This window comes from Vicugna pacos, chromosome 18, assembly GCF_048564905.1.
Source record: "Vicugna pacos chromosome 18, VicPac4, whole genome shotgun sequence".
Classification (NCBI taxonomy): Eukaryota; Metazoa; Chordata; class Mammalia; order Artiodactyla; family Camelidae; genus Vicugna; species Vicugna pacos.
In genome coordinates this window covers 9,380,117-9,394,616 of record NC_133004.1, presented here as the reverse complement: position 1 = coordinate 9,394,616, position 14,500 = coordinate 9,380,117, and positions in this window count along the sequence as shown.

Here is a 14,500-nt window from a genome sequence, read left to right as displayed (position 1 = left end):
GAAAAGAAACTTTGTGTTCCCTTCAAGCTAGGTGAAGGACGGCTTTCACACACACTTCTCTCTGAGAACTGAGCATGTGGAGAGACGTTCGTTCATCCAGCACAAAGGGAACGGGTTGCAGGAGAAACACTTACTCTGGGTTCTCAGTCTGTTTCCTAGTGCCGGTTTGAAGTGCCTGCCGTTTTCACTGTAAAACCGAGTTGGGGCTTGTACCTCCCCATATATATGTATGGAGTGGAGTTTGCAACTGAAAAGAAACTTTGTGTTCCCTTCAAGCTAGGTGAAGGACGGCTTTCACACACACTTATCCCTGAGAACTGAGCATGTGGAGAGACGTTCGTTCATCCAGCACAAAAGGAACGGGTTGCAGGAGAAACAATTACTCTGGGTTCTCAGTCTGTTTCCTAGTGCCGGTTTGAAGTGCCTGCCGTTTTCACTGTAAAACCGAGTTGGGGCTTGTACCTCCCCATATATATGTATGGAGTGGAGTTGGCAACTGAAAAGAAACTTTGTGTTCCCTTCAAGCTAGGTGAAGGACGGCTTTCACACACACTTCTCTCTGAGAACTGAGCATGTGGAGAGACGTTCGTTCATCCAGCACAAAGGGAACGGGTTGCAGGAGAATCACTTACTCTGGGTTCTCAGTCTGTTTCCTAGTGCCGGTTGAAAGTGCCTGCCGTTTTCACTGTAAAACCGAGTTGGGGCTTGTACCTCCCCATATATATGTATGGAGTGGAGTTTGCAACTGAAAAGAAACTTTGTGTTCCCTTCAAGCTAGGAGAAGGACGGCTATCACACACACTTCTCTCTGAGAACTGAGCATGTGGAGAGACGTTCGTTCATCCAGCACAAAGGGAACGGGTTGCAGGTGAAACACTTCCTCTGGGTTCTCAGTCTGTTTCCTAGTGCTGGTTTGAAGTGCCTGCCGTTTTCACTGTAAAACCGAGTTGGGGCTTGTACCTCCCCATATATATGTATGGAGTGGAGTTGGCAACTGAAAAGAAACTTTGTGTTCCCTTCAAGCTAGGTGAAGGACGGCTTTCACACACACTTCTCTCTGAGAACTGAGCATGTGGAGAGACGTTCGTTCATCCAGCACAAAGGGAACGGGTTGCAGGAGAAACACTTACTCTGGGTTCTCAGTCTGTTTCCTAGTGCCGGTTGGAAGTGCCTGCCGTTTTCACTGTAAAACCGAGTTGGGGCTTGTACCTCCCCATATATATGTATGGAGTGGAGTTTGCAACTGAAAAGGAACTTTGTGTTCCCTTCAAGCTAGGTGAAGGACTTCTTTCACACACACTTATCTCTGAGAACTGAGCATGTGGAGAGACGTTCGTTCATCCAGCACAAAGGGAACGGGTTGCAGGAGAAACACTTACTCTGTGTTCTCAGTCTGTTTCCTAGTGCCGGTTTGAAGTGCCTGCCGTTTTCACTGTAAAACCGAGTTGGGGCTTGTACCTCCCCATATATATGTATGGAGTGGAGTTTGCAACTGAAAAGAAACTTTGTGTTCCCTTCAAGCTAGGTGAAGGACGGCTTTCACACACACTTATCTCTGAGAACTGAGCATGTGGAGAGACGTTCGTTCATCCAGCACAAAGGGAACGGGTTGCAGGAGAAACACTTACTCTGGGTTCTCAGTCTGCTTCCTAGTGCCGGTTGGAAGTGCCTGCCGTTTTCACTGTAAAACCGAGTTGGGGCTTGTACCTCCCCATATATATGTATGGAGTGGAGTTTGCAACTGAAAAGAAACTTTGTGTTCCCTTCAAGCTAGGTGAAGGACGGCTTTCACACACACTTCTCTCTGAGAACTTAGCATGTGGAGAGACGTTCGTTCATCCAGCACAAAGGGAACGGGTTGTAGGAGAAACACTTACTCTGGGTTCTCAGTCTGTTTCCTAGTGCCGGTTTGAAGTGCCTGCCGTTTTCACTGTAAAACCGAGTTGGGGCTTGTACCTCCCCATATATATGTATGGAGTGGAGTTTGCAACTGAAAAGAAACTTTGTGTTCCCTTCAAGCTAGGTGAAGGACGGCTTTCACACACACTTCTCTCTGAGAACTGAGCATGTGGAGAGACGTTCGTTCATCCAGCACAAAGGGAATGGTTTGCAGGAGAAACACTTACTCTGGGTTGTCAGTCTGTTTCCTTGTTCCGGTTTGAAGTGCCCGCCGTTTTCACTGTAAAACCGAGTTGGGGCTTGTACCTCCCCATATATATGTATGGAGTGGAGTTTGCAACTGAAAAGAAACTTTGTGTTCCCTTCAAGCTAGGTGAAGGACGGCTTTCACACACACTTATCTCTGAGAACTGAGCATGTGGAGAGACGTTCGTTCATCCAGCACAAAGGGAACGGGTTGCAGGAGAAACACTTACTCTGGGTTCTCAGTCTGTTTCCTAGTGCCGGTTTGAAGTGCCTGCCTTTTTCACGGTAAAACCGAGTTGGGGCTTGTACCTGCCCATATATATGTATGGAGTGGAGTTTGCAACTGAAAAGAAACTTTGTGTTCCCTTCAAGCTAGGTGAAGGACGGCTTTCACACACACTTAACTCTGAGAACTGAGCATGTGGAGAGACGTTCGTTCATCCAGCACAAAGGGAACGGGTTGCAGGAGAAACACTTACTCTGGGTTCTCATTCTGTTTCCTAGTGCCTGTTTGAAGTGCCTGCCGTTTTCACTGTAAAACCGAGTTGGGGCTTGTACCTCCCCATATATATGTATGGAGTGGAGTTTGCAACTGAAAAGAAACTTTGTGTTCCCTTCAAGCTAGGTGAAGGACGGCTTTCACACACACTTCTCTCTGAGAACTGAGCATGTGGAGAGACGTTCGTTCATCCAGCACAAAGGGAACGGGTTGCAGGAGAAACACTTACTCTGGGTTCTCAGTCTGTTTCCTAGTGCCGGTTGGAAGTGCCTGCCGTTTTCACTGTAAAACCGAGTTGGGGCTTGTACCTCCCCATATATATGTATGGAGTGGAGTTTGCAACTGAAAAGAAACTTTGTGTTCCCTTCAAGCTAGGTGAAGGACGGCTTTCACACACACTTCTCTCTGAGAACTGAGCATGTGGAGAGACGTTCGTTCATCCAGCACAAAGGGAACGGGTTGCAGGAGAAACACTTACTCTGGGTTCTCAGTCTGTTTCCTAGTGCCGGTTGAAAGTGCCTGCCGTTTTCACTGTAAAACCGAGTTGGGGCTTGTACCTCCCCATATATATGTATGGAGTGGAGTTTGCAACTGAAAAGAAACTTTGTGTTCCCTTCAAGCTAGGAGAAGGACGGCTTTCACACACACTTATCTCTGAGAACTGAGCATGTGGAGAGACGTTCGTTCATCCAGCACAAAGGGAACGGGTTGCAGGAGAAACCCTTACTCTGGGTTCTCAGTCTGTTTCCTAGTGCCGGTTTGAAGTGCCTGCCGTTTTCACTGTAAAACCGAGTTGGGGCTTGTACCTCCCCATATATATGTATGGAGTGGAGTTTGCAACTGAAAAGAAACTTTGTGTTCCCTTCAAGCTAGGTGAAGGACGGCTTTCACACACACTTCTCTCTGAGAACTGAGCATGTGGAGAGACGTTCGTTCATCCAGCACAAAGGGAACGGGTTGCAGGAGAAACACTTACTCTGGGTTCTCAGTCTGTTTCCTAGTGCCGGTTTGAAGTGCCTGCCGTTTTCACTGTAAAACCGAGTTGGGGCTTGTACCTCCCCATATATATGTATGGAGTGGAGTTTGCAACTGAAAAGAAACTTTGTGTTCCCTTCAAGATAGGTGAAGGACGGCTTTCACACACACTTATCTCTGAGAACTGAGCATGTGGAGAGACGTTCGTTCATCCAGCACAAAGGGAACGGGTTGCAGGAGAAACACTTACTCTGGGTTCTCAGTCTGTTTCCTAGTGCCGGTTTGAAGTGCCTGCCGTTTTCACTGTAAAACCGAGTTGGGGCTTGTACCTCCCCATATATATGTATGGAGTGGAGTTTGCAACTGAAAAGAAACTTTGTGTTCCCTTCAAGCTAGGTGAAGGACGGCTTTCACACACACTTATCCCTGAGAACTGAGCATGTGGAGAGACGTTCGTTCATCCAGCACAAAGGGAACGGGTTGCAGGAGAAACAATTACTCTGGGTTCTCAGTCTGTTTCCTAGTGCCGGTTTGAAGTGCCTGCCGTTTTCACTGTAAAACCGAGTTGGGGCTTGTACCTCCCCATATATATGTATGGAGTGGAGTTTGCAACTGAAAAGAAACTTTGTGTTCCCTTCAAGCTAGGTGAAGGACGGCTTTCACACACACTTCTCTCTGAGAACTGAGCATGTGGAGAGACGTTCGTTCATCCAGCACAAAGGGAACGGGTTGCAGGAGAAACACTTACTCTGGGTTCTCAGTCTGTTTCCTAGTGCCGGTTGAAAGTGCCTGCCGTTTTCACTGTAAAACCGAGTTGGGGCTTGTACCTCCCCATATATATGTATGGAGTGGAGTTGGCAACTGAAAAGAAACTTTGTGTTCCCTTCAAGCTAGGAGAAGGACGGCTTTCACACACACTTATCTCTGAGAACTGAGCATGTGGAGAGACTTTCGTTCATCCAGCACAAAGGGAACGGGTTGCAGGTGAAACACTTCCTCTGGGTTCTCAGTCTGTTTCCTAGTGCTGGTTTGAAGTGCCTGCCGTTTTCACTGTAAAACCGAGTTGGAGCTTGTACCTCCCCATATATATGTATGGAGTGGAGTTGGCAACTGAAAAGAAACTTTGTGTTCCCTTCAAGCTAGGTGAAGGACGGCTTTCACACACACTTATCTCTGAGAACTGAGCATGTGGAGAGACGTTCGTTCATCCAGCACAAAGGGAACGGGTTGCAGGAGAAACACTTACTCTGGGTTCTCAGTCTGTTTCCTAGTGCCGGTTGGAAGTGCCTGCCGTTTTCACTGTAAAACCGGGTTGGGGCTTGTACCTCCCCATATATATGTATGGAGTGGAGTTTGCAACTGAAAAGAAACTTTGTGTTCCCTTCAAGCTAGGTGAAGGACTTCTTTCGCACACACTTATCTCTGAGAACTGAGCATGTGGAGAGACGTTCTTTCATCCAGCTCAAAGGGAACGGGTTGCAGGGGAAACACTTACTCTGTGTTCTCAGTCTGTTTCCTAGTGCCGGTTGGAAGTGCCTGCCGTTTTCACTGTAAAACCGAGTTGGGGCTTGTACCTCCCCATATATATGTATGGAGTGGAGTTTGCAACTGAAAAGAAACTTTGTGTTCCCTTCAAGCTAGGTGAAGGACTTCTTTCACACACACTTATCTCTGAGAACTGAGCATGTGGAGAGACGTTCGTTCATCCAGCACAAAGGGAACGGGTTGCAGGAGAAACACTTACTCTGTGTTCTCAGTCTGTTTCCTAGTGCCGGTTTGAAGTGCCTGCCGTTTTCACTGTAAAACCGAGTTGGGGCTTGTACCTCCCCATATATATGTATGGAGTGGAGTTTGCAACTGAAAAGAAACTTTGTGTTCCCTTCAAGATAGGTGAAGGACGGCTTTCACACACACTTCTCTCTGAGAACTGAGCATGTGGAGAGACGTTCGTTCATCCAGCACAAAGGGAACGGGTTGCAGGAGAAACACTTACTCTGGGTTCTCAGTCTGTTTCCTAGTGCCGGTTTGAAGTGCCTGCCGTTTTCACTGTAAAACCGAGTTGGGGCTTGTACCTCCCCATATATATGTATGGAGTGGAGTTTGCAACTGAAAAGAAACTTTGTGTTCCCTTCAAGCTAGGTGAAGGACGGCTTTCACACACACTTCTCTCTGAGAACTGAGCATGTGGAGAGACGTTCGTTCATCCAGCACAAAGGGAACGGGTTGCAGGAGAAACACTTACTCTGGGTTCTCAGTCTGTTTCCTAGTGCCGGTTTGAAGTGCCTGCCGTTTTCACTGTAAAACCGAGTTGGGGCTTGTACCTCCCCATATATATGTATGGAGTGGAGTTTGCAACTGAAAAGAAACTTTGTGTTCCCTTCAAGCTAGGTGAAGGACGGCTTTCACACACACTTATCCCTGAGAACTGAGCATGTGGAGAGACGTTCGTTCATCCAGCACAAAGGGAACGGGTTGCAGGAGAAACAATTACTCTGGGTTCTCAGTCTGTTTCCTAGTGCCGGTTTGAAGTGCCTGCCGTTTTCACTGTAAAACCGAGTTGGGGCTTGTACCTCCCCATATATATGTATGGAGTGGAGTTGGCAACTGAAAAGAAACTTTGTGTTCCCTTCAAGCTAGGTGAAGGACGGCTTTCACACACACTTATCTCTGAGAACTGAGCATGTGGAGAGACGTTCGTTCATCCAGCACAAAGGGAACGGGTTGCAGGAGAAAGACTTCCTCTGGGTTCTCAGACTGTTTCCTAGTGCCGGTTTGAAGTGCCTGCCGTTTTCACTGTAAAACCGAGTTGGGGCTTGTACCTCCCCATATATATGTATGGAGTGGAGTTTGCAACTGAAAAGATACTTTGTGTTCCCTTCAAGATAGGTGAAGGACGGCTTTCACACACACTTATCTCTGAGAACTGAGCATGTGGAGAGACGTTCGTTCATCCAGCACAAAGGGAACGGGTTGCAGGAGAAACCCTTACTCTGGGTTCTCAGTCTGTTTCCTAGTGCCGGTTTGAAGTGCCTGCCGTTTTCACTGTAAAACCGAGTTGGGGCTTGTACCTCCCCATATATATGTATGGAGTGGAGTTTGCAACTGAAAAGAAACTTTGTGTTCCCTTCAAGCTAGGTGAAGGACGGCTTTCACACACACTTCTCTCTGAGAACTGAGCATGTGGAGAGACGTTCGTTCATCCAGCACAAAGGGAACGGGTTGCAGGAGAAACACTTACTCTGGGTTCTCAGTCTGTTTCCTAGTGCCGGTTTGAAGTGCCTGCCGTTTTCACTGTAAAACCGAGTTGGGGCTTGTACCTCCCCATATATATGTATGGAGTGGAGTTTGCAACTGAAAAGAAACTTTGTGTTCCCTTCAAGATAGGTGAAGGACGGCTTTCACACACACTTATCTCTGAGAACTGAGCATGTGGAGAGACGTTCGTTCATCCAGCACAAAGGGAACGGGTTGCAGGAGAAACACTTACTCTGGGTTCTCAGTCTGTTTCCTAGTGCCGGTTTGAAGTGCCTGCCGTTTTCACTGTAAAACCGAGTTGGGGCTTGTACCTCCCCATATATATGTATGGAGTGGAGTTTGCAACTGAAAAGAAACTTTGTGTTCCCTTCAAGCTAGGTGAAGGACGGCTTTCACACACACTTATCCCTGAGAACTGAGCATGTGGAGAGACGTTCGTTCATCCAGCACAAAGGGAACGGGTTGCAGGAGAAACAATTACTCTGGGTTCTCAGTCTGTTTCCTAGTGCCGGTTTCAAGTGCCTGCCGTTTTCACTGTAAAACCGAGTTGGGGCTTGTACCTCCCCATATATATGTATGGAGTGGAGTTTGCAACTGAAAAGAAACTTTGTGTTCCCTTCAAGCTAGGTGAAGGACGGCTTTCACACACACTTATCTCTGAGAACTGAGCATGTGGAGAGACGTTCGTTCATCCAGCACAAAGGGAACGGGTTGCAGGAGAAACACTTACTCTGGGTTCTCAGTCTGTTTCCTAGTGCCGGTTGAAAGTGCCTGCCGTTTTCACTGTAAAACCGAGTTGGGGCTTGTACCTCCCCATATATATGTATGGAGTGGAGTTTGCAACTGAAAAGAAACTTTGTGTTCCCTTCAAGCTAGGAGAAGGACGGCTTTCACACACACTTATCTCTGAGAACTGAGCATGTGGAGAGACTTTCGTTCATCCAGCACAAAGGGAACGGGTTGCAGGTGAAACACTTCCTCTGGGTTCTCAGTCTGTTTCCTAGTGCCGGTTGGAAGTGCCTGCCGTTTTCACTGTAAAACCGGGTTGGGGCTTGTACCTCCCCATATATATGTATGGAGTGGAGTTTGCAACTGAAAAGAAACTTTGTGTTCCCTTCAAGCTAGGTGAAGGACTTCTTTCGCACACACTTATCTCTGAGAACTGAGCATGTGGAGAGACGTTCTTTCATCCAGCACAAAGGGAACGGGTTGCAGGGGAAACACTTACTCTGTGTTCTCAGTCTGTTTCCTAGTGCCGGTTGGAAGTGCCTGCCGTTTTCACTGTAAAACCGAGTTGGGGCTTGTACCTCCCCATATATATGTATGGAGTGGAGTTTGCAACTGAAAAGAAACTTTGTGTTCCCTTCAAGCTAGGTGAAGGACTTCTTTCACACACACTTATCTCTGAGAACTGAGCATGTGGAGAGACGTTCGTTCATCCAGCACAAAGGGAACGGGTTGCAGGAGAAACACTTACTCTGTGTTCTCAGTCTGTTTCCTAGTGCCGGTTTGAAGTGCCTGCCGTTTTCACTGTAAAACCGAGTTGGGGCTTGTACCTCCCCATATATATGTATGGAGTGGAGTTTGCAACTGAAAAGAAACTTTGTGTTCCCTTCAAGCTAGGTGAAGGACGGCTTTCACACACACTTATCTCTGAGAACTGAGCATGTGGAGAGACGTTCGTTCATCCAGCACAAAGGGAACGGGTTGCAGGAGAAAGACTTCCTCTGGGTTCTCAGTCTGTTTCCTAGTGCCGGTTTGAAGTGCCTGCCGTTTTCACTGTAAAACCGAGTTGGGGCTTGTACCTCCCCATATATATGTATGGAGTGGAGTTTGCAACTGAAAAGAAACTTTGTGTTCCCTTCAAGATAGGTGAAGGACGGCTTTCACACACACTTCTCTCTGAGAACTGAGCATGTGGAGAGACGTTCGTTCATCCAGCACAAAGGGAACGGGTTGCAGGAGAAACACTTACTCTGGGTTCTCAGTCTGTTTCCTAGTGCCGGTTTGAAGTGCCTGCCGTTTTCACTGTAAAACCGAGTTGGGGCTTGTACCTCCCCATATATATGTATGGAGTGGAGTTTGCAACTGAAAAGAAACTTTGTGTTCCCTTCAAGCTAGGTGAAGGACGGCTTTCACACACACTTCTCTCTGAGAACTGAGCATGTGGAGAGACGTTCGTTCATCCAGCACAAAGGGAACGGGTTGCAGGAGAAACACTTACTCTGGGTTCTCAGTCTGTTTCCTAGTGCCGGTTTGAAGTGCCTGCCGTTTTCACTGTAAAACCGAGTTGGGGCTTGTACCTCCCCATATATATGTATGGAGTGGAGTTTGCAACTGAAAAGAAACTTTGTGTTCCCTTCAAGCTAGGTGAAGGACGGCTTTCACACACACTTATCCCTGAGAACTGAGCATGTGGAGAGACGTTCGTTCATCCAGCACAAAGGGAACGGGTTGCAGGAGAAACAATTACTCTGGGTTCTCAGTCTGTTTCCTAGTGCCGGTTTGAAGTGCCTGCCGTTTTCACTGTAAAACCGAGTTGGGGCTTGTACCTCCCCATATATATGTATGGAGTGGAGTTGGCAACTGAAAAGAAACTTTGTGTTCCCTTCAAGCTAGGTGAAGGACGGCTTTCACACACACTTCTCTCTGAGAACTGAGCATGTGGAGAGACGTTCGTTCATCCAGCACAAAGGGAACGGGTTGCAGGAGAATCACTTACTCTGGGTTCTCAGTCTGTTTCCTAGTGCCGGTTGAAAGTGCCTGCCGTTTTCACTGTAAAACCGAGTTGGGGCTTGTACCTCCCCATATATATGTATGGAGTGGAGTTTGCAACTGAAAAGAAACTTTGTGTTCCCTTCAAGCTAGGAGAAGGACGGCTATCACACACACTTCTCTCTGAGAAATGAGCATGTGGAGAGACGTTCGTTCATCCAGCACAAAGGGAACGGGTTGCAGGTGAAACACTTCCTCTGGGTTCTCAGTCTGTTTCCTAGTGCTGGTTTGAAGTGCCTGCCGTTTTCACTGTAAAACCGAGTTGGAGCTTGTACCTCCCCATATATATGTATGGAGTGGAGTTGGCAACTGAAAAGAAACTTTGTGTTCCCTTCAAGCTAGGTGAAGGACGGCTTTCACACACACTTCTCTCTGAGAACTGAGCATGTGGAGAGACGTTCGTTCATCCAGCACAAAGGGAACGGGTTGCAGGAGAAACACTTACTCTGGGTTCTCAGTCTGTTTCCTAGTGCCGGTTGGAAGTGCCTGCCGTTTTCACTGTAAAACCGAGTTGGGGCTTGTACCTCCCCATATATATGTATGGAGTGGAGTTTGCAACTGAAAAGGAACTTTGTGTTCCCTTCAAGCTAGGTGAAGGGCTTCTTTCACACACACTTATCTCTGAGAACTGAGCATGTGGAGAGACGTTCGTTCATCCAGCACAAAGGGAACGGGTTGCAGGAGAAACACTTACTCTGTGTTCTCAATCTGTTTCCTAGTGCCGGTTTGAAGTGCCTGCCGTTTTCACTGTAAAACCGAGTTGGGGCTTGTACCTCCCCATATATATGTATGGATTGGAGTTTGCAACTGAAAAGAAACTTTGTGTTCCCTTCAAGCTAGGTGAAGGACGGCTTTCACACACACTTATCTCTGAGAACTGAGCATGTGGAGAGACGTTCGTTCATCCAGCACAAAGGGAACGGGTTGCAGGAGAAACACTTACTCTGGGTTCTCAGTCTGTTTCCTAGTGCCGGTTGGAAGTGCCTGCCGTTTTCACTGTAAAACCGAGTTGGGGCTTGTACCTCCCCATATATATGTATGGAGTGGAGTTTGCAACTGAAAAGAAACTTTGTGTTCCCTTCAAGCTAGGTGAAGGACGGCTTTCACACACACTTATCTCTGAGAACTTAGCATGTGGAGAGACGTTCGTTCATCCAGCACAAAGGGAACGGGTTGCAGGAGAAACACTTACTCTGGGTTCTCAGTCTGTTTCCTAGTGCCGGTTTGAAGTGCCTGCCGTTTTCACTGTAAAACCGAGTTGGGGCTTGTACCTCCCCATAATTATGTATGGAGTGGTGTTGGCAACTGAAAAGAAACTTTGTGTTCCCTTCAAGCTAGGTGAAGGACGGCTTTCACACACACTTCTCTCTGAGAACTGAGCATGTGGAGAGACGTTCGTTCATCCAGCACAAAGGGAACGGGTTGCAGGAGAAACACTTACTCTGGGTTCTCAGTCTGTTTCCTAGTGCCGGTTTGAAGTGCCTGCCGTTTTCACTGTAAAACCGAGTTGGGGCTTGTACCTCCCCATATATATGTATGGAGTGGAGTTTGCAACTGAAAAGAAACTTTGTGTTCCCTTCAAGCTAGGAGAAGGACGGCTTTCACACACACTTATCTTTGAGAACTGAGCATGTGGAGAGACGTTCGTTCATCCAGCACAAAGGGAACGGGTTGCAGGAGAAACACTTACTCTGGGTTCTCAGTCTGTTTCCTAGTGCCTGTTTGAAGTGCCTGCCGTTTTCACTGTAAAACCGAGTTGGGGCTTGTACCTCCCCATATATATGTATGGAGTGGAGTTTGCAACTGAAAAGAAACTTTGTGTTCCCTTCAAGCTAGGTGAAGGACGGCTTTCACACACACTTATCTCTGAGAAATGAGCATGTGGAGAGACGTTCGTTCATCCAGCACAAAGGGAACGGGTTGCAGGAGAAACACTTACTCTGGGTTCTCAGTCTGTTTCCTAGTGCCGGTTGGAAGTGCCTGCCGTTTTCACTGTAAAACCGAGTTGGGGCTTGTACCTCCCCATATATATGTATGGAGTGGAGTTTGCAACTGAAAAGAAACTTTGTGTTCCCTTCAAGCTAGGTGAAGGACGGCTTTCACACACACTTATCTCTGAGAACTTAGCATGTGGAGAGACGTTCGTTCATCCAGCACAAAGGGAACGGGTTGCAGGAGAAACACTTACTCTGAGTTCTCAGTCTGTTTCCTAGTGCCGGTTTGAAGTGCCTGCCGTTTTCACTGTAAAACCGAGTTGGGGCTTGTACCTCCCCATATATATGTATGGAGTGGAGTTTGCAACTGAAAAGAAACTTTGTGTTCCCTTCAAGCTAGGAGAAGGACGGCTTTCACACACACTTATCTTTGAGAACTGAGCATGTGGAGAGACGTTCGTTCATCCAGCACAAAGGGAACGGGTTGCAGGAGAAACACTTCCTCTGGGTTCTCAGTCTGTTTCCTAGATCCGGTTTGAAGTGCCTGCAATTTTCACTGTAAAACCGAGTTGGGGCTTGTACCTCCCCATATATATGTATGGAGTGGAGTTGGCAACTGAAAAGAAACTTTGTGTTCCCTTCAAGCTAGTTGAAGGACGGCTTTCACACACACTTATCTCTGAGAACTGAGCATGTGGAGAGACGTTCGTTCATCCAGCACAAAGGGAACGGGTTGCAGGAGAAACACTTACTCTGGGTTCTCAGTCTGTTTCCTAGTGCCGGTTTGAAGTGCCTGCCGTTTTCACTGTAAAACCGAGTTGGGGCTTGTACCTCCCCATATATATGTATGGAGTGGAGTTTGCAACTGAAAAGAAACTTTGTGTTCCCTTCAAGCTATGTGAAGGACTTCTTTCGCACACACTTATCTCTGAGAACTGAGCATGTGGAGAGACGTTCTTTCATCCAGCTCAAAGGGAACGGGTTGCAGGAGAAACACTTACTCTGGGTTCTCAGTCTGTTTCCTAGTGCCGGTTGGAAGTGCCTGCCTTTTTCACTGTAAAACCGAGTTGGGGCTTGTACCTCTCCATATATATGTATGGAGTGGAGTTTGCAACTGAAAAGAAACTTTGTGTTCCCTTCAAGCTAGGTGAAGGACTTCTTTCACACACACTTATCTCTGAGAACTGAGCATGTGGAGAGACGTTCGTTCATCCAGCACAAAGGGAACGGGTTGCAGGAGAAACACTTACTCTGGGTTCTCAGTCTATTTCCTAGTGCCGGTTTGAAGTGCCTGCCGTTTTCACTGTAAAACCGAGTTGGGGCTTGTACCTCCCCATATATATGTATGGAGTGGAGTTTGCAACTGAAAAGAAACTTTGTGTTCCCTTCAAGCTAGGTGAAGGACGGCTTTCACACACACTTATCTCTGAGAACTGAGCATGTGGAGAGACGTTCGTTCATCCAGCACAAAGGGAACAGGTTGCAGGAGAAACACTTACTCTGGGTTCTCAGTCTGTTTCCTAGTGCCGGTTGGAAGTGCCTGCCGTTTTCACTGTAAAACCGAGTTGGGGCTTGTACCTCCCCATATATATGTATGGAGTGGAGTTTGCAACTGAAAAGAAACTTTGTGTTCCCTTCAAGCTAGGTGAAGGACGGCTTTCACACACACTTCTCTCTGAGAAATGAGCATGTGGAGAGACGTTCGTTCATCCAGCACAAAGGGAACGGGTTGCAGGAGAAACACTTAGTCTGGGTTCTCAGTCTGTTTCCTAGTGCCGGTTTGAAGTGCCTGCCGTTTTCACTGTAAAACCGAGTTGGGGCTTGTACCTCCCCATATATATGTATGGAGTGGATTTTGCAACTGAAAAGAAACTTTGTGTTCCCTTCAAGCTAGGTGAAGGACGGCTTTCACACACACTTATCTCTGAGAACTGAGCATGTGGAGAGACGTTCGTTCATCCAGCACAAAGGGAACGGGTTGCAGGAGAAACACTTACTCTGGGTTCTCAGTCTGTTTCCTAGTGCCGATTTGAAGTGCCTGCCTTTTTCTCTGTAAAACCGAGTTGGGGCTTGTACCTCCCCATATATATGTATGGAGTGGAGTTTGCAACTGAAAAGAAACTTTGTGTTCCCTTCAAGCTAGGTGAAGGACGGCTTTCACACACACATCTCTCTGAGAACTGAGCATGTGGAGAGACGTTCGTTCATCCAGCACAAAGGGAACGGGTTGCAGGAGAAACACTTACTCTGGGTTCTCAGTCTGTTTCCTAGTGCCGGTTTGAAGTGCCTGCCGTTTTCACTGTAAAACCGAGTTGGGGCTTGTACCTCCCCATATATATGTATGGAGTGGAGTTTGCAACTGAAAAGAAACTTTGTGTTCCCTTCAAGCTAGGTGAAGGACGGCTTTCACACACACTTATCTCTGAGAACTGAGCATGTGGAGAGACGTTCGTTCATCCAGCACAAAGGGAATGGTTTGCAGGAGAAACACTTACTCTGGGTTGTCAGTCTGTTTCCTTGTGCCGGTTTGAAGTGCCCGCCGTTTTCACTTTAAAACCGAGTTGGGGCTTGTACCTCCCCATATATATGTATGGAGTGGAGTTTGCAACTGAAAAGAAACTTTGTGTTCCCTTCAAGCTAGGTGAAGGACGGCTTTCACACACACTTCTCTCTGAGAAATGAGCATGTGGAGAGACGTTCGTTCATCCAGCACAAAGGGAACGGGTTGCAGGAGAAACACTTAGTCTGGGTTCTCAGTCTGTTTCCTAGTGCCGGTTTGAAGTGCCTGCCGTTTTCACTGTAAAACCGAGTTGGGGCTTGTACCTCCCCATATATATGTATGGAGTGGATTTTGCAACTGAAAAGAAACTTTGTGTTCCCTTCAAGCTAGGTGAAGGACGGCTTTCACACACACTTA